Source organism: Saccopteryx leptura, chromosome 1, assembly GCF_036850995.1.
Source record: "Saccopteryx leptura isolate mSacLep1 chromosome 1, mSacLep1_pri_phased_curated, whole genome shotgun sequence".
In the NCBI taxonomy this organism is placed as follows: Eukaryota; Metazoa; Chordata; class Mammalia; order Chiroptera; family Emballonuridae; genus Saccopteryx; species Saccopteryx leptura.
In genome coordinates, this window is record NC_089503.1 from 274,761,343 (window position 1) to 274,782,914 (window position 21,572).

Consider the following 21,572-nt stretch of genomic DNA (forward strand, 5'->3'; position numbering starts at 1 on the left):
ACATGACATAACCAGATAGCATATTCAAAAATAGAGTCCTGAGAGGTCTGATTAGCAGGCAGTATATATATTATTACAGTTGGCTGTAATTGAGCTCAGATTGCTAATGTGGCACTAGAATAAAGTTAACCAACTAAATGTCAGATAAGGTAGCTCTGACTCAAAATAAAAATTCTTATGAAGCAGTTTCTCAATGCTATTTTTTCCTGGAGTGATTAAGGAAAAGGAGTCCAAAAAATAGGTTTGTTATTTATATATCTCAAGGCCCCAAACAAAATAAACATTATGCTACTTCTTTAACATATATTATTTTTAAAATGGCATCTAAATCTTAAAATTCTATCTGTTAATATGGGGGAGATGTTTTTTTTATAAGTTTTTGGTAAAGTGTGGGTAGTTGAATTAACAAAATTGTGCAGTGAGCAAATCTCTTGGGTTGCAGAATTGAGTTTTAGAATTTATGACTGCAAATTAACAGGTTTTTAAGGTACAAATAAATTCAAGCTCCTTTTAAAATTGATAGTTGAGATATAATATTTCTCTGAAAAAATGTCTGTTTTAATACTTTTCCCTTTAAAAATTGGATTATTTGTCTTTGTTCAGTTGTAAGAATTCTTTTTATATTCTGGATTCAAGTTGTATTTCCATATGAATTTTAGAATGAACTTGATTTCTGGGGAAAAAATATGGCAGCTAGAATTTTTATTATATTGTATTGAATCCAGAGATCAATTTTGGGAGTACATCTTAACAATATCATCTTCTAATCTATGAACATAAAGAAAATGTCCTCCATTTCCTTAGGTCTTTGGTTTCTTTGAACAATGTATTGCAGTTTTCAGAGTACAAGTTTTGCATTTCTTTTGTTACATTTCTTTCTAAGTATTTTATTTTTTGAGATAACATTATAAATGAAAGTGTTTTCTTAATCTTATTTTTGGATTGTTCATTATTAATTGATAGAATTATAATTGTTCATTCCTATGAATAGAAATACAGTTGATTTATATATACTCATTGTATACCCTGTCACTTTGCTGAACACATTTATTAGTTCTAATGGATTTTTAGTACATTCCTTAATATTGTATATTTTCTATATATGGTCTCATGTTATTTGCAAATAGATATAGTTTTACTTCTTCCTTTTCAATCTGGATGCCTTTTATTTTATTTCCTTGACCAATTTTCCCTGAATAGACTGAGCTGAAAAATGAAAGAACTCCTATTCTTGTCTGCACTTACTCAGTGGAGCTTCCATTACATTGAGCTGGGGGGTGGGGAGCAAGCTATGGCTCAAATGCCACAGACCCACTGTTCTTAATAATGAGATTTAGTATTTGTCCGTTTTCTGTATGTCCTTCTGACAATTTCCAAAGGCTTTAAATGGTCGCTGTTTTTATCACTTTTATTAGGTGTAGTTTTTTCACTGGGGAGAGGGTCCATAGAGCTCCTCATACCACTGATGAAAAGTGCTTCACCCTTCTATAGAGCATTCATTTCTAATAGCTGCTGTAACAAATTACTACAAACTTACAGGCTCAAAGCAATGCAAATTTATACTCCTACAGTTCTGGAGGCCAGATGTTTGAAATTAGTTTCACTGGGCTAAATAAAGGTGTTGGCAGGTCTGGTTCCTTCCCTATATGATTTCACACATAAGTGGGATATAACATTGAGACTCATGAACATAGACGAAAGTGAAGTGGTTACCAGAGTGAGGGGTTTGGAAGAAGGGATTAAAGGGAGTCAAATATATGGTGACAGAATATGATTTCACTTTAGGTGATGGGCACACAACACAATGAATAGTTCACATGCTATAGAGATGCACACCTGAAACCTGTGTGTTTCTATAGACCAATGTCACTGCATTAAATTTAATTTTTTTTAAGTGAGAGGAGGGGAGATAGACAGAGTCCTCATGTACCCTGAGTCAGATCCACCTGGCAACCCCTGTCTGGGCTCATGCTCGAATTAACCAAGCCATCCTCAGTGCCTGAGGCCACACTCACACCATTGAGTCACTGACTGCAGGAAGGGAAAAGAGAGAGAAAGGGAGAAGGAGAGGAGAGAAGCAGACGGTCGCTTCTCCCTCGTGCCCTGACCCAGGACCTCCACACACCGGCCCCACACTCTATCCACTGAGCCAAATGGCCAGGGCCTAAATTTAATTTCTAAATAATGAAAAATTTTTAAAAAAGGATTTTAACAATCATTATCTGCAATTTTTTCTCATGACATATAATGTAACATTTTCAGGATCTGAGGATGAACAAGTAAACATTTTAGGAGTAGAGCTAAAGGTGTAATTTTTCAAAATTGTACAATTTTAGTGATTGGAAGGAGCTTTGTAGATGAAGAAACTGTAGCTTGGATGGGTTATAATCACACTGAAGGTCATATTCTTAGCATGTGAGAGAGCTGGAACCAGGCTTCCAGACTCCTGTTTTAAAACATAAAGTTTGGATAATTAAACAAAAATAAATTCATATTATTTGTGGATTCTAAGCCATAAATATAAAATTTAAATTGGTGAATAATGAAAGCACAAAATTGGTTTTTGTCAATTTAAAAGTAATATATGCAACTCAATCACTGTATTCAAATTTCACTTTTTATAACATCTTTTGCCTTTTAAAGATAAGTATTGGCCGCAAGCAAGATGTTTTCTTAAAGTTAATTTCATTCATGTTTAGGAATATGTGCAACAAATGTAGTTGTTACCATATGCACTGAACAATAAACATATGCACATTTTGCTAATTTCTGGATAATGTACCCTTCAGTGAGTCCAAGTGAGAGAAATCATCCACAATTTCAGAAAGACTCTGGAAAATTTAATTGAAGGAAATGTGTGGGAGGTGGGAGGGTCCCTTCCCCAAAAGCATTTTCAGTAATTTAAGTTTATAAAGTGCAATGATCCTCTTCAGCCCTTGTCTGTAGGGTTTGTTCCCCACAGCTCCTGAAGGACATTCAGGGCACGGTAACATTTCTCTTTTTTTTTTATTATTATTATTTTTTAAATTTTTTATTTATTCATTTTAGAGAGAAGAGGGATAGAGAGAGAGAGAGAGAGAGAGAGAGAGAGAGACAGAGAGAGAGAAGGGGGGGAGGAGCTGGAAGCATCAACTCCCATATGTGCCTTGACCAGGCAAACCCAGGGTTTCGAACCAGCGACCTCAGCATTTCCAGGTCGATGCTTTATCCACTGCGCCACCACAGGTCAGGCAACATTTCTCTTTTGACATAAAATTACGTTGATTAATGATTGCACACAGTACTTTGGGAGAAAAGTCATCATGAGAGTTGGAACTGTTCCTTTTAACAACAGTGTCTGCACTTAAGCTGTTTCACAAAAACAAACAAACAAACAAACAAACAAAGTCTCCCTCCCCTTATGGATGCTTTTTACAGGCGCGTCATCCTTATCCAGTGAGAAGGTGAACAATAAACTATTGTCAGTTATAAGCAGTAGTTACAGGGAAAGAATCTGGCCCTTGAAAAGGATGGATTACACTGCCAAATAGATTTGATCTAACCCTCTTGTTAGCATGTAAAATTCCCTTTGTAGTATCTGTTCAGAGAAAGGAAAAAAAGATAGCATGGGGGTGTTTTCTGGGCACAGAACTGGGTTCTATGGAATAGATCCTGTTTTGGGTTTTGTTTTGTTTTTACTGCAGAATAAATATTCTTTACTAGACTTCCTGATTTACTACTCATCTATAAATACAGCACAAGAGTACATCAAACATTTTCTCAAATGACTGAATTTAAAGGTCTCCTTTAACAGAATCATAAAACAAATCTCTTTAATCAAGAAAAGTCATTATTGGATGTTCAAGAATGTTTCTGAGGGTTCGTTCAGGTGTGGTGGAAAGAATGGTTTATAATTATTCTACTGAAAGTTTTATCAACCTCATAGAACTCTCTGTCCTGGAAATAAACATGGAGGAATAGTGACACAGAGTATGACACATGGTAAAATATAATACAACAAGATTTCCAATCTTTGTTGTACTCTGTCCTTTAAATAATATGTGCCTTGCTTTTCCAGCGGGACAAACCTTTTAGGTTCAGTTAATGCTGTTATTAAATTCATCCTAGAGCCTTGATCAGCAAACTGCGGCTCACTCGTGAGCCACATGCAGCTCTTTGGCCCCTTGAGTGTGGCTCTTTCACAAAATACCACGTGCAGGCGCTACCTTGATAAGGAATGTACCTACCTATATAGTTTAAGTTTAAAAAATTTGGCTCTCAAAAGAAATTTCAATCATTGTACTGTGATATTTGGCTCTGTTGACTAATGAGTTTGCTGACCCCTGTCCTAGAGAATCATTAGATATACTAATCACATTATTTTTATTTCATGTCAACAAAACATGGATTTTATAGCAATTCCGATGCCTATGGAAATGAAGAGTTATACCTATTGTTTACATAAATGAAAATATCATTAATATGACAGCATTTTTTAAAAATCATGGCCTGTTCACTTAAAATATTTAAGTATAATGTGTATATACAAAAATATAGATAGCATGATATTTTAGGTATATTAATTTGAACAAACAACACATCTGTGTAACCAGCACTCAGATCTGAAGACAGCATCCCAAAAGCCATTTTTATTTAATCTTTTTTAAAAAGGATTTGAGCCCTGGCTGAATGGCTTGGTTGGTTAGAGCATTATCCTGAAGCACAGAGGTTGCTGGTTCGATCCCTGGGCAGGGCACATACAAGAACAGAGCAATGTTCCTGTCTTTCTCTCTCTCTTTCTCTCTCTCTCTCTCTCTCCCTCTCTCTCTCCCTTCTTCTCTCTAAAATCAATAAAATAAACATAAAAATTAATTGGCTAGGACTTTTTTTTAATAAAAAGGATATGATACATCTTGTTTAGAACTTTGAAAGGCTGAGTAGTCATTTTGGGGGCATATTTTTTTCTTAGGCAGTTTAGTGGGACTTACATGTATTTGTGATACCCTTTCAAACAGATGAAAAAGTAAAGTAAAAGAGAAAAGTATAATTTATTTTTCATTCAGTAAAGGAAGCAGTATTTATAGAAATAAGAGAAATACCAAATTTCCCAAAGAAGATTGAACTGTTAGTTTTAAATTCACAGACTGTCTAAGACTGTGGCTTGAGGGAACAGGTGTTCTGCACAGCCCAGACTGCTGGAGGCCACCACTAGAGGGAGGCAGAGGCTCTCCAGGCTCTCGGGCTGGCTTGGGGGCTGTCAGCTGGGTGTGTCTTAGTGGTGACGAGGTCAAGGCCCAGGCAGGACTCTGGCAACCAACAGGCCAAAGAAACTTTCTGGACAAAGAAAAGTTCACTGCTCAGATGTAGGCAGGAAGGTGAGGAGTAAGCAGAGGAATCTGAAACAGCAGGCTTAAGCAATTAAGCAGGACCTGAGCTGGCGGCCCAACAAGAGGAGGCAGAGAAGGTTTCTGAACCTCTCAGAGATGACACATCAGCCTGTGGGGGCATAGGGTCCATTGTGCAGAAATAGTTTAGTGATATCCCTGACATTATAGATATAAAGTCAGAGGTGTTTTCAGTTGCAGAGACATATATGGTGAAGCTCAGAGCAGAACACCTCTCTCCTAGCTTCCAGAGTTCATTTTGTTCTTTATTATTAAACAAGTCAGATCATTTTATTACTTACTATTACTGAGCTGTGCTGGAAAGATGTTATAGATCAGGAGCCTGGAAAACACAAGTTGAAAACTTAGGACCAAGTAGTTTTGAAAACTGTTGGCTGAGGGCAGAGGCAGATTAAGGTCGGTTGAGGTCCCAGGCACAGAAGAAAATATTGGGCCCCTTACAGTAGAAAAAAGTGTAAAGTTGGGGTTTTGCAGGGCCCTTCAGAAGTCGAGGCCCCGGGGCACACGCCTGGTGTGCTTGCCATTAAATCCACCTCTGGCTGAGGGAGTTTGGGAGGGTTGTTGTAAAAGCAAGTCATGTTATTGTTCAAACAGAGCTCACCCTGCTAACTTTATCTTCAGTTGCCAAAAAAAAAAGAAAAAAAAAAAAAAGAATGAAGAGTGTGAGGCAGCTGTGTTAGGCTTGCTCACTTGTATACCAGCTGCAAGCACTTTGATTGATTAGTGCATGAGCACCTGGCAGAGCCACGTGTGTGTGGCCTATATAAGGCTGTGGGTGTTTGCGCTCATGAGAGATTGAGGATTGCAGATGTACGGATTGCCTGCGCACCACTGTGAGGTTCCATTTTGCTGTTTGTTTGCCTGTGAGGCAATTTTCCCTGACTGTGTGCTTGTCCACTGTTGTGAGAATCTATTAAACGGAATGGCCCAACGCTTTCCTGTTCCGCAGTTTCTCTACCGTCTACTGGAATCCAATGTGAGCCTGCCTGGCCTCGGCCACCAGCATTACATCAAGAATGAATGAAAAGTATAGCTGCAGAGATGCCCATCAACGCTCTGCTCTGGTGTGTGTGTGTGTGTGTGTGTTTGACACGTATGTTCATGTGTGTGCCCGATACTCTTGGATCTGTTATAGCTATTGTAATGCTAATATTTACTTTGAGTTTACAGGATTCCGGTTTTCCTCATATCAAATGAAAATAATAAAGTTTTGGTTGCCAGGGCAATGAATGGACATGGTGATTCTTGCCATTTTATTTGTCATTAGACAGGATACAGGTATCTTGTTTTATAAAAGTGAATCTGTGGTCTGAATGTGTTTTGGAATCCAGATCACAAAGTTAAGTGTAATTAGTTTTAAGCTAAAGAAGACACACCAGAGAAATGCAAATGGTAGTCGGAGCCTCATTTACCTTGGACAAATATAAACATTATAAAAAGCTTGTAAGACTTGGTTGATGGGTTAAGTCTTTTTCACTTTGCTCCATATTGTCAGGCTTCCTACCTGTGGCTGGCTAGCTTTTTATTTTTACTTTAAACAAATCAAGGTCATTGGTTTAATTTTTATATTAGCTTTTTAGCTTTAGGCTACGTCACAGCTATGAACCCAGCAGTACCTACCTCTTCTTAGTTTTCTGTTTTGTGAATAAATGTTTCTGAAAATAAGAGAGGCCAGTGGAAATTGCCAGAGTTCAGGAGCTTTGCAGACGATATTCAGGTTAACACTGTATTCAGATTAACACTGATGGCAAACTTTAAGGCTAAGATTTATGATACTATGGGTTAACTATTTCTGAAAAGAAAAATCACTTACTCAGGAACAACTCAAATTAAGTTCCTACTGATGGTGTGACAGTTGTATGCTTTTCATGTGAAATGTGTTTTCAGGGCATGTTGAATGTAAGAACAGTCATGGGGAGCTATGATCTGTCCAATCCAAGTATAGGCCAAGTCTGAGCCAAAGCTAGGTTTGGCTCTGAGATGTACAAGGCCAACACGAAAGGGTGCATAGGTGTAGCTGATGCGGTACCTGATTTGTGCATGTGCAGCCTCATCCCAGGGAACACCACAGGCTAGACTCAGGGAAGCTGAATTCTGTCATCAGTTCCAACATTCGAGTGCAGGCAGCAAAGGCCAGGCCACAGCAGTTGGGGCAGAAGCTGGCTGGAGCCTGGAATGAAAATGGGAGAGAGAAAGCAACCAAGTGATATGAGGCGTCCTGAGGCTGTTGCTATAAACTGCTTGTGGGTGTGTTTTTAGTGCCTGTTGACCATGTATGTGACACATAGGCCAGTGTACAGAAACAGAGCAGATACCCAATATTATTGAAGAATGAGGTATTTTGTTTTAGTAGATTTTCCAAATACTGGATCAAACCCTTCAAAATGCATACATTCACTATTTCCAGGGACACCCCTTAAATGAGGTGTACACTTCCTGAGTTTTTACAGCAAAGTTTATGAGTTTAATATAAACTTTACTAGATGGCCATCCCTGACTGCACCATGCTATAAAATAGTGAAGGCTTCAGGCTTATTAAGCTTGGACAGACTTCTTATCCATACAGGAAACATGAAGTCTTTCCAGACTTACACATTAAAAAAAAAAACCTTGTGCATTTTTTGTGTGTATTTTTTACACTAGCTATGTGAGGGTGTTTCTTATTACATCTAACCCACCTGTATTAATGCTCTTTCTCCTTCCCTTTTGGTCAACTTAGTTCTGATTTATCTGCTTTGGGCTACAAATACAGATGTTCAAATTTGTAAAAATTATGCGTAAAATGAGAGGAGGGTCCTAGAAATATTTTATGAATTACCGTATTTCCCTATGTAAAAGATGTTTCCATGTATAAGATGCACCTTAATTTTGGGGCCCAAAATTTGAAAAGAAAATGTATTATATAAAGTTATTGAACTCAAGTTTTATTCATGATTAAACAATGAGCACAAAGACAACAAGCACAAAAAAGCAGAAAATGCAAGTAGAAAATCTACAACTACTGTATAAGATGTACCCAGTTTTTAGACCCCAAATTTTTCAAAAAGGGGTGCATCTTATATATGGGGAAATATGGTGAGCATACAAACTTTAGTGTGTGGACATCAAACTTTAAACATCTACATATTTAAGCCGCTCCCAATCCTTTTGGTGCCTTTATGTCCTGTTTGATTTTATAGTTAAGATAAGCATGGCTCATCTCTGAAAATGTGAGGTATTTAACATAATCAGAAATGTTATTTGGCAGTATACATTTGCTATCATGTCTTTTCTAGAACTGTGACTGGCACAGAATATGGGCTTCACAAATATTTATTGTATGAGTGATATACTAATGAATATATAATATTTATCAGGCAGGATGTGCAGTTTCTGTCCTATGAAATTTAGCTATATGCCCAGTTCAGCAGATGGTACATATAAGTACTGTAGTAACTAAGAATGATGTGGCTGAAAGCTAACAATGCTGATATTATTTGGCTGGGGTCACAAGCTTAAGGTCAAGGGCAACACTGGTCAGCTCAATCATCAGTGTCTTTGGGTCATGAGTGAACTCTCCAGTTCACTGGCTCAGCACTGCTTTTGTTTTACACTTGGCCAGGTCATACAGATAAGTCATCTGCTCGGTGTACCCTGTGGGAGTTTGGATTTTTAGATCCCTCAAAGTGGAGTTATATAATCATTATTGAATATTCTTACCATACAAGGTAGTACTAGATGATGAGAAACATGTTTTAAAAAACCCAAACTCTTGATTCCCCTCCAATCCCAAGCCTACTTTTCCCATAGTTTTCCCCAACTCAGTAATGCCGGCCTTCAAGTGCCAAAAACTGTCAGGCTGTTTTGCTTTTCTTTCTTATCTTTTGTTCACTCCATCAGCAAATCGTACCACCTTCAAAAGATATAGGTATATATCACCCCCATTACTATACCTCAGCTCAACCTACCATTATCTCTAGTCAAGATCTGTGTAAAAGCCCCGGCGTCATCTATCTGCTTCCATGCGTGCTCTCTTATAGTTCTCCCCACAGCGAGGTCCTTTTACTATGGAAATAAATCACATCAGTTCTCTGTTCAAAATCCTCTATTTGTTTCTTACCTTGTTCAGCATGAAAACTGAAGTCCTTTCCATGGTGTATAAAGGCCCAATGCTTTCTCTTGCCCCATTGCTCTGACTATCCTTACCCTTCTCCTTATTTGCTATAAACAAACCAGCTACACTGGCCCCCTTATTGTCTTTGGAACATCCCAACATGCTTTTACCTCATGGCTTTTGCACCTGCTTTTTCTCTCACTTTCATCCTTTCCCACTACATAACCAAATGACTTATTCCCTAAGGACCCCCCTTCAGGTGTATACCCAAATATTTCAGTTTTAGACAAGCCTTTCACAACTACCCAACCTAAAACAGAACTCCCACATCATTTTCTAGGCCCTTTGCCCTGTTTATTTTTGTATAACAATTTATTATCTGACATTAGATATTTATTAATGTATTCTCTTTCAAGAATGTGATCTTCTAGCCCTGGTCAGGTAGCTCAGTTGGTTAGAGTGTCATCCTGATATCCCAAGGTTCAGGGTTTCATCCTTAGTCAAGGTGCATACAAGAATCAACTAATAAATGCATAAATAAATGAAACAACAAATTGATGTCCTTCTCTCTCTGCCTCTGTCTCTCTAAAAATCAATTAAAAAGGGTTAGAATCATTGTATTAGAATACTATGAAAAATTATATGCCACAAAATTCAACAACCTAGAGAAAATGGATAAATTCCTAGAACTATATAATCTTCCTAGACTGAGTCACCAGGAAGTAAAAAACCTAAATAGACCCATAGGCAGGAAGGAAATAGAAACAGCTATCAAAAACTTCCCCCAAAATAAAAGTCCAGGTCCAGATGGCTACACTAGTGAATTCTACCAAACATTCATAGAAGATTTGGTTCCTATCCTTCTCGAAGTCTTCCAAAAAAATAGAAGAAGAAGAAATACTTTCTAACACATTTTATGAAACCAGTATAACCCTCCTACCAAAACCTGGCAAGGACAATACAAAAAAAGAAAACTACAGACCAATATCGCTAATAAATACAGATGCAAAAATCTTAAATAAAATACTATCAAATAGAATACAACAACACATTAAAAAAATAATACATCACAATCATGTGGGATTCATTCCAGGAGCACAAGGATGGTTTAACACACATAAACCAATTAACATAATACACCATATCAATAAAACAAAACAAAAAATTATATAATCCTATCAATAGATGCAGAGAAGGCACTTGATAAGATACAATATTTTTTTGTTTAGAACACTCAATAAAATAGGTATAGAAGAAAATTACTTCAACATACTAAAGGCCATATATGACAAGCCATCAGCTAATATCATACTAAGTGGTGAAAAACTGAAAGCTTTTCCTCTAAAATCAGGAACAAGACAAGGCTGCCCACTCTTTCCCTTCCTATTCAACATAGTGCTAGAAGTACTAGCCAGAGCAATTAGACCAGAGAAACAAATAAAAGACATTCATATTGGAAAAGAAGAAGTAAAGTTTTACTTTTTGCAGATGACATGATCCTATATATAGAAAACCCCAAAGACTCCACAGAAAGACTATTAGAAATAATAAACCAGTACAGTAAGGTTGCAGGATACAAAATCAATATACAGAAGTCTATTGATTTCATATACACCAACAATGAAACTTCAGAAATGAACTAAAAAAATAACCCCTTTTACAGTTGCAACAAAAAAATTAAATACGTAGGAATAAACTTAACAAAGAATGTAAAGGATCTATATTCTGAAAACTGCAAAGCATTATTAAAAGAAATAGAAAAAGATAATGAAATAAAAAAATATTCTATGTTCATGGATAAGAATAATCAACATAGTTAAAATGACCATATTATCCAAAGCAATATACAAATTTAATGTAATCCCCATTAAAATTTCAATGTCAATTTTTAAAGAAATGGAACAAAAAAATCACATTTGTATGGAATCATAAAAACCCCAAGTAGCCAAAGCAATCCTGAGAAAAAAGAATAAAGCTGAGTTTTTACAATACCTGACTTCAAGTTATACTACAGAGCCACAATAATCAAAACAGCATGGTATTGCCAGAAAAAAATAGACACACAGACTAATGGAACAAAATTGAAAGCCTAGAAGTTAAACCATACATATATGGACCATCTTCGACAAAGAAGCCAAAAATACACAATGGAGAAAAGAAAGCCTCTTCAATAAATGGTGCTGAGAAACTTGGAAAGCCACATGCAAAAGAATAAAAGTTGACTACAGTTTGTCCCCTTGCACAAAAATTAATTCAAAATAGATCTAAGACCCAAATATAAGATCTGAAACAATAAATTATATAGAAAAAAACATGGGTACTAAACTCAGGGACCTTGGCCATAGAGAAAAGTTTATAAATTTGACACCCAAGGTAAGGGAAGTAAAAGTACATAAATGGAACTCTATCAAACTAAAAAGCTTCTGCACAGCAAAAGAAACTGACAACAAAACAGACAGTCAACTAAATAGGAGATGATATTTGCAAACAAAAGCTCTGGTCAGGGGTTAATATCCAAAATATATAAAGAACTCACAAAGCTCAGCCACAAACAAGCAAGCAATCCAATTAAAAAATGGAGAGAGGACCTGATCAGCCACTTCTCCCAAGAAGAGATACAAATGGCCAAAAGATACATGAAAAAATGCTCATTTTCACTAGCTATTTGAGAAAAGGCAAATCAAAACTACAATTAGATACCACTTCACACCTGTTAGATTGGCTACTATCAACCAGACAGGTAATAACAAGTGCTGGAGAGGCTGTGGAGAAAAAGAAACTCTTATTCACTGCTGGTAGGAATGCAAACTAGTTCAAGTATGGTGGTTCCCTAAAAAATTAAAACTAAACTACCATATGACCCAGCAATCCCTCTACTGGGCATATACCGCCAAAACTTTATGTATTGGTACATAAAGACACATGCACCACCCATGTTCATTGCAGCATTGTTCAGGACGTGGAACAGTCTTGTGGCCAAGACATAGAAATAACCAAAATGTCCCTCAATAGATGACTGGATAAAGAAGATGTGGTACATATATACAATAGAATATTACTTAGCCATAAGAAATGATGACATATTGCCATTTATGATAACATGGATGGACCTTGAGAACATAATACTGAGTAAAATAAGTTAAAAAGCTAAAAACTATATGATTTCACACATAGATGGGATGTAAGACTCATGGACATAGACAAAAGTGCAGTGGTTACCAGGGGGAGGGCTGGGAGAAAGGTGTAAAGAGGGACAAATATAAGGTGACAGAAAATGATTTGACTTTGGGTGATCGGTATACAACATAATCAACAGTTCAAATGCTGTGGAGATATTTACCTGAAATCTATGTGTTCTTATTGACTGATGTCAACCTGTTAAATTTAATTTTTTAAATTAAAAGGAAAAAAAAAGACAACCAAATTACAAAATGAAATAAAAAAATTTTAAAAATGTAATTTTCCAGAGGAGAGGGATTTTGTTTATTACTATATCCTGAGTGTGTAGAATGAGGCCTGGTTTTATGGGCTCAATCAACATTTTCTAGAGCACTCCATCCACTTCATAAGTGGTACCCTATGCAAAAAGGAGGAATGAAAAATATAAATAAGTGAAAGAAAAAATAGGCAAAGAGATGTATTCAATTGAAGAAATATTTACTGTGCGTTAAGTATATGTTAGGGACTGGCAGAGGCGGAATTAAGGCGCACAGGGTGCACTCCCTGGGTCCCGGCTTCTGAAGGACCTCGCAAACTCCATCTTTACACTTTTTTCTTTATTTATTATTATTATTTTTTTGTATTTTTCTGAAGCTGGAAACGGGGAGAGACAGTCAGACAGACTCCCGCATGCGCCCGACCGGGATCCACCCGGCACGCCCACCAGGGACGACACTCTTCCCACCAGGGGGCGATGCTCTGCCGCCTGGGGCAGAGGCCAAGGAGCCATCCCCATCACCCGGGTCATCCTTGCTCCAATGGAGCCTCGGCTGCGGGAGGGGAAGAGAGAGACAGAGAGGAAGGAGGGGGTGGGGGTGGAGAAGCAAATGGGCGCTTCTCCTATGTGCCCTGGCCGGAATTGAACCCGGGTCCCCGCACGCCAGGCCGACGCTCTACCGCTGAGCCAACCGGCCAGGGCCTACACTTTTTTCTAATGGCACCAAGTCTGCTTTCATATGTGCAATTTCAACATTAATAGTACATGATATTTTTATTTATTTAAAAATAGGATTAATATGTATTTCTATTTTCCCTATTTCTTTTTTTTAAGGGGCCCAATACTTTCTTCTGCACCCGGGGCCTCAACCGACCTTAATCTCCCTCTGGGGACTGATCTAGGCCCTGAAAATACTCTATGGAACAAACCAGAAGAAACCTGTTCTTGTCGAGATTGGGTATGGCAATGAATGGAGATGAAGACAACAGAAGGAGAGGCGGCCTGGGATGGTGGTTGAGTGCTATGATGTCAGCTAACCTGGGTTGGAGTCTCCTCCCTGCTGCTTACCGGAGTATCTTGAATCAGTCACTTAAGCCTCTGATGCTTTGGCTTCTTTTCTTCTGTAAAGTTGGTGTGATTTACCGACTGCATAGTGTTGGAGGGTTTTATGACACAGTACCCATAAAACACTGGACACATGACAACATTTCACAAATGTTGATCATCATTAGAGCGAATGAAGACATGGAAGCCAAATAATAGTGGCTTTCGATCTGAATGCTATGCAGGGTTTTTAGGAGAGAACCGAGATGACCTGGTATCTGAAACTGTAGTGCAGAATTTAGTACTTTTATGTTAGGAGGAGAGGAAGTTAATTCAGAAAATGACATGTAGAGAGATGTCTGACTGAATTACTGAGAGAAACTGCCTGGAGCATAGACAGGCGGACAACATGTAGTAGCAGCAGAGTTTTTGTTTTGCTGTGGCAGGAAAAGTTAGTAGATTTGCTCCCCATCTTGTTAAAAAAAAAAAAAGAAGTATTACATTGAAAAGATACCTTTTAACCATTTTTCCTATCTTTCAGAGAAACAGAAAAGACAGATGCATAAAATAGATTTTATAAATATACTATAAAAATTAGAATTGAAAAATATGGAATTAAATGAAGTTAATTAAATAAACTGAGAAGATGTTGAAGTTCTTGTTAACATTTATCTGTTTTGTTTCCTGTTTTGTGAAAGGCCTGTTTTTAGGAATAAATTTTAATTTTTTAATTAAATTTTTGTATTGGGGTATATAGGTTTCAAGAGTGCAACTCAATAAAACATCCTCTGCAGCCCTTTTAAAAACATTGCACAGAGACTTGCCATTGGCATTGCTATTCCATTAAAACAGTCATATACGGGAATATACAGTTTCTTCTGGAAGATCAGCTCAGTCCTAACTGGAAGTAAATTATGGCAGGAGCTAAGGTTTCCCCGCTTCTCAGCACAGTATACCCAAATTTCCAACAGAGTTAAAGGGGAGTCTACATCATAAAATGTATAAGGTCATCTATGTATTTATTTCACATCTCTTGAATAAAAAAATCTAAAGCTTTTGCAGATGTAGCATTACACTTCTACTCTAACTCTGAGTGATGGGATTAAAGCCAGAATTTACATGTAGGACAAAAATCTTACTATGAATGTTTCAAAAAAAAAAAGGAGGAATTAAAAATGAACAACATGATGAGAATTCTCTTGCGTTAGTATGCGCAGGACAGCTTGACCATCCATTTTGCCTAAACTAGTCCCTGGGGGACCAGCAGGGAGACGAAAGTCAGCCGTGTTAGGGAGGGACCCCCGCTGCTCTTAGTGCTGTCTAGCCTGCTGAGGGCTGGAAATTCGCTTTGGAAAAATGGCAGAATGAACACCTGCAATCTTAGGTCATTCTTTCCTGGACCTCAGCCTGACTACCATGAGCCAATCTTCCCTGAAAAACTGTCTGAAGATATGAATAGCCTCCTAAACAGCTTCTTGGAGCAAAAAATAGACACAAAGGAGTACGTGTGTGTGGTAGGGCAAGAATCTTGGTCTCTCTCAGCTAGCTGTATTGTGAGCTGATTACAAAAGGCAAACTTAGACCTATGGACAGGAAAGACCAGTCCCTCCTCTGGTCCATGAGGTCTCATCCCTTTTTGTCTACCGAGACACCTGCCTTCTGGACTTGACTGATGTCAGGAAAGTGTCTGGCCTTGGTGGCACCTTGGAACCAAGAGGCAGATGGTATTGGGGATTGTACAGGGACTCTGGAGTCCTGTAAAATTCACCCATTACCTCGGTACTGCCTATTAAAAAGATATAAAGTAAACCCTTATACACAACAGGGACTCAACTTTAATATTAATGTTAAATTTAATATTAATGCCAGCTACAAAAAGCAAGACAGCCAGTATGTATGAATCTTACTAGATGTGTAAGTTACTGGAAAAGTTATTTAAATTCCCTGAGCTTCAATTTCCTCTTTTGTAAAATAAATTATTGCAAGGATTAAATAATACTGCACTTAGCACAATAATACTGTATGTCTGACATACAGTAAATACTTAAATATTGACTATTATTGATTTATCCAAATCTTTTTTAAAATATTTTTTTCTTAGATAGCTCTTCCTGGTCACACTAAAATAGTGGTTATCATGTCATATCTATTCTTTTATCCTGCCTTATTTATTTTCTTCATAGATCTTATCAGTGTAACTCTGTGTATGTGTATGTGTGTGTGTGTGTGTCTGTCTGTCTTACCTACTGAAAGTAAACTTAAGGACTTAGTTGGTTCATTGCCAGGTTGAGAATAATGTCTGGCACATGGTAGGCACTTAATAAAAATTTGTTGAATAATTAAATAACTGACTATATTCCACATGATCATAACTTTAAGCAGAGTCATGATAAAATCACCTGAAATAAAGACTATCCTATTTTGAAAGTTAGTAAACCATTCCAGTTTTTATCAACTCAGACTGTTAAAAAAATACTTTCTTATGATAACTAAAGTACTGGCATTAAGAAATAATTTATGCCTGACTGGGCTGTAGCACAGTGGATAAAGCATCAGACTGGGATGCAGAGGACCCAGGTTCCAAACCTTGAGGTTGCTGGCCTGAGCTCGGGCTCATCCAGCTTGAGTGTGGGCTCACTAGCTTGAGTGCGGGGTTGCTGGCTTAAGTGTAGGATCATAGACATGTCCCCATGGTCACTGGCTTGAGCTCAAAGGTTGCTGGCTTGAGCCAGGGGTCACTCTCTCTGCTGTAGCCCCGGATCAGGGCACATATGAGAAAGCAATTGGTGAACAACTAAGGTACTGCAATGAGGAGTGACGCTTCTCATCTCTCTCCGTTCCTGTCTGTCTGTCCCTATCTGTCCCTCTCTCTGACTCTATCTCTGTCACTGTCACAAGAAAATAATAATAATAATAATAATAATAATAATAATTTATGACAAATTCTTTCACTCTCTAATTTACGAATTGGAGAACTGCTGGCCATTATCTTCTGAGTGACGTTTATTGAGTGAAAGAGCAGTAATACATTCCTCCTCAACTTCCATGTTCCTGGACTGAGAAACCTCGTCTCTTCACTTCCTAATGATCAAAAATATGTAGTTCTATACAGTTCTCTTCTGAATCTCATCCAAAATCTTCACCTCTCTCTTTTGTTTGGACTTCAGAATTGGAAAGCATGTTGTATTCCTAACCACTGCAAAGCATAATTGCTGAATTTGCCTCATAAGTTCTACAGCAGTTCTCCTAGTTCTATATCCCAAAAAGGTACTTTTGTGTTTTACGAAGTCACATCACTCACTCATGGCCAGCACAATTCACCGTGCCCTCAGGTCCTTTTCCTGCCCACCTTGCACAGACTCAGCCTATCCTCATTTGGTAAGGACTTTATTTTAGTACCTAAGTTTCTCCCTTGTAATTGAGCTTAATTCTGTCTTTGGCCACTATTACGACTTGTGTCCCCTCCACCCCCTTTGAAAAGAAATGTACCTGTTGACATCCTAACCTGCAGTACCTCAGAATGTTTATGGAGTGCCTTTAAAGAAGCAGTTAAGGTAAAAGGAGGCCTCTGGGGTGGGCCCTAATCCAGTGTAACTGTTTTCCTTATCAGAAAAGAGATTAGAATGCAGAGACGCAAAAGAAGAACCATGTGAAGACAAGAAGAAGGTGGCTACTGACTAGTCAAGCTGAGAGGCCACAGAAGAAACCAACCCTGCTGACACCTTGAACTCAGACTTCTAGCCTCCAGGACTATAAGAAAAAAATAAATTTATATTATTTGAGTCACTCACTCTGTGGTACTTTGTTACGGGAACTCCAGCAAACTAATATAACCACTTCCTGTGATAAATAACATACTTTGAATTCTGATCCTGTCTCCCAAGGTGCTAGACTCTGTAAAATGCTGACTGCTATTCTGCGGTTAACCTTTGCTACCCTTTTCTCTTCTGGGGATAATTCTACAAAAAAAAAAAAAGCACCCAAAAGAGAATGGGCACTAAGCTTCCTGCACATGATAGGATCATGGAAGGTAAATTAAACTCTAGTCTTGTTTACAGTTCATGGTTGACTACTCTGAAGGATTTCTGGGAAAGCACCCAGAAGCAGTTAGGTCTGCTGGAGGTCAGCATTAAAGGTGTCACTGATAATTAAGGATTTGTGATGAATGAGCTTATCAAAGGAATGCACCTGTGCAGAGCAGGTAAAACCAAGGAGCAAACTGTAGGAAGCATCAGGGCTGGTGGAAGGAAGAGCAAGAAAAGTCAGAAATGGAGCCACAGAAGACAGCTGATGAGACAGGAAAAGAACGAGAAAAATGCTTAAGGAGTTTAGCAATCAGAAGCCAGGGGGCAAATAAGAGGGTAGTTCACACCCTCCTCCACTGCCCACTGTCAGCATTCCTACCACCACTAGCCACTAAATTGCCTTAATAAGCCCAGTGGACAATCTCTGTAGACTCTGTCTTTTTTATTTTAACCATCTGGTGGCACTTGACATTGAAATCATTTCCTCTTTTTTTTGAAACACTCTTTGTCACAATACTCTTCTGGTTTTCTCCTGTTCCTCTCACTGCTTCTCAGTTTCCTTCTCCTTTAGTCACTCTTCAGATGTCAGCTTTGTTTCGGAATCTTCCTTGCTCAACTTTTCACTAAGCACATCTCTCCTACATCCATCAGCCACTTCTAGAGCACTCCAACCACTTCATAGGTGGTACCCTATGCATTCAATTTTTCCAAATACTTTTTCTCTCCCCAATATTTACTTTTTCTGGGACCCATTGTTGACAATATTCTATTGATAACTAATATCATCATTAATAGCCAATTTCATTAGACATGCATTTATCCTCTTAAAACTATATGCAAAGTATTATATGCCAGGAACTATTCAAAGCACTGAACTGCAATGTCAATGATTAAATGTGGCTCATTTACATTTTATCAGAAGCCTTCAATTCCTAAGTCCAAAAGAGTAAGTAGCAGTAATAATATTTTGCATTTTTATTACAGTTTACATAAGCTTTATACTATGTATATTATACTACGTGATGTTTATAACAACTCCCTAAAATGGGTTGGGAAGGTAGCATTTTAACCTCAGAAAATTCAAGCTCAGTGATTCTGACAAAAATGTCTTTCTAGCCTGACCTGTGGTGGTGCAGTGGATAAAGCGTCGACCTGGAAATGCTGCGGTCACCGGTTCAAAACCCTAGGCTTGCCTGGTCAAGGCACATATGGGAGTTGATGCTTCCAGCCTCTCCCCCCTTCTCTCTCTCTGTCTCTCCTCTCTCTCTCTCTCTCTCTCTCTCTCTCTGCCTCTCCTCTCTAAAATGAATTTTAAAAAATGTCTTTCTAAAAATTGGCAGAGCCAAGATTTGAAAACAGATCTTTTGGCTGCCAAATAAATACTGATTCCTTTCCACTCCAGACGCTATGTATGAACTAGCTGTAATGGTGCTTTGAAATCTAGAGGGAGAATGGGGTTTCTATGGTGTTCTTATTTCTCCTGTAACAAATTACCACAAACTTGTTGGCATAAAACAATATTCATTTATTCTATTATAGTTCTGGAGGTTGGAAGTCCAAAATGAATTTCACTAGGTTGAAATCAAGGTGTCTTCAGGACTGTATTCCTTCCAGAGGCTCCAGGGATAAAATCTGTTTCCTCATTTTTTCCAACTTCTAGAGGCTGCCATCATTCCTTGGCCAATGGCCCCTCCACACATTGCCATTTCTACTACTTTATTATACCATCTTCTTCCTCGTGTATCAGATGCCTCAGTCTAGTCCTTTCTTATAAGGACCTTGTGATTATATCATTGGAGCTGTTAGTGTAGGCAGCTACTTAATTATTAATAAAGGAAGAGAGCAAATAGAATCAGACATTAAGCCTGACTAACTAGGAAACTTCTGCTTCACAGGCTCCCCAGGGCACAGCCATAGCCTCTGTGGAAAGGACTTAATTCCTGCAGACAGGAAGAACTGGTTTTCCAATCTCCCTAGGGATCAACCAGCCCATAGGAGTCAAAATAATGGCTTAAAGGGGTGAGTCTAAACTGGAAAAATCTGCATAAAGAATCAGTTGGATAAGGGCATGAAACCCTGGAAGATCCAGGAAAGCTACTGGATAGGGGGAGGGCCCAGCATGAGCTCAGGAAAACCCAGAGAGTAGGTTGGATAGTTTGAACAGCTTGCTTGTTCTTGAAACTAAGAAAATATATGGAGGCTTAAGAACGACCTTGAGGCAGTTACTACTAGAGTCTGCCTGCCCTCTGCATCCCCTAAGGTGTATTATTTCCTTTCACCCCAATAAGACTTGCCACTATATTTAAACTTCTCCCATGCAGGTGCCCTTTGAAATTCTTTACTTGTGACAATGCAAGGACCCATTTTTTTCTGGTAACAGAAAATCCAGGCTATTCTCACCATTTCCAGATCCTTAATATAACACAGCTGCAAAGTCCCTTTTGCCCTTTTGTTAATATAAATTAACACTCACCAACTCTGGGGATTAGGACCTGGATCTCTTCAAGACAACTGTTCAGCCAACTACACACGATATCCTTTAAATTATACATTTAGGAGACTACTGTTTCCTAACAAAATGTCACTCCAGACCCCAGGCTCCCTCTTCCATTCTTCTGCATCCAGATAGGTTCATCAGTGTTTATTTATTCAGCCGATAAACATTACGGAGATCTTACATGTGTCAGTCACCATGCAAGGTATGGGGCATACAATAAGCAGACAGTGACAGTGAAGGAATATATCAGGTGTGATTAAGTTTGTTTTGCCTGAGTGACTCAACGAAGGCTTTGCAGACATGGAATTGCTTGAGCTCTGTCTTAAATAGCAGTAGGAATTTGCCAGGCAAACGACAACTAGAAAGAATTCTAGGCAAAGGGACAGAAACCGTTTAAGACAAGAAGTGTAAACCACACAGTATATCCAGGAACTGGAAGTAGTTGTTCAATACCGCTAAGTGTGTGTGCTTGTATGCATGCATGTGTCTTTCGAGGACCTCAGAAATCTCAGATAAACATGGTTAATTATAAGGAATGACATACTTTTTTTCAGGCACTTTATTAATTTATTTTAATAAGAAACATTTGAGTTTCTCTGAAAAATTCTAACATTGCTATGCCTCTGTCAAATGCCACAGGATTTTTCTTACTTCTGCAGTTTGCAATGGAAAGGAAAGCTCTACCTCATTAAACACACACAAAACTTTCAAATAGGTTCAATTATATTAAAGGCTACAATGGTAAAAACAAGCTTAATAAGCACTCTCTATCCCCGAACTGAAGTTTTGCTGTTTCAAGAAAAGAATATCTTTGACTGGTAGATGTTTACTGTTTAATTCTGCCACACGGAATGAAGGGCAAGCAGCCAACAGAGTGAGCAAAGGAAATTCAAATTTACAAAGGACCATTTAAATAAGAAATCAGATTGGCATAACATGTGTTCCATTCTAATCTAACTTTTGAATGCAAAGCTCTTGCTCTCTCAGGACCTAGGATCAGGCTTCTGCACTGAAAGGTGCTTGCATTTTACTTCATTTACCTGCCTGTGTGAAATAATTTCATAGTCAATATCTAGTTCACTTGGCCCATCGA

The 21,572-nt window shown here is 38.1% G+C and overlaps 1 long non-coding RNA gene across 1 annotated transcript in view; it reads right to left on the bottom strand.

Annotated features, from left to right (window-relative positions):
• Window positions 1-1,546: 1,546 nt before the first annotated feature.
• LOC136389310 (uncharacterized) overlaps window positions 1,547-21,572 on the bottom strand; it is a 39,732-nt gene continuing 19,706 nt past the window's right edge. Inside the window, exons 2-4 of the long non-coding RNA XR_010748295.1 lie at window positions 7,414-7,554; window positions 5,666-5,706; window positions 1,547-2,446 (exon numbers count right to left, since the gene is read on the bottom strand). This is a non-coding gene — a long non-coding RNA (uncharacterized lncRNA). The remainder of the gene's footprint in view (window positions 2,447-5,665; window positions 5,707-7,413; window positions 7,555-21,572) is intronic.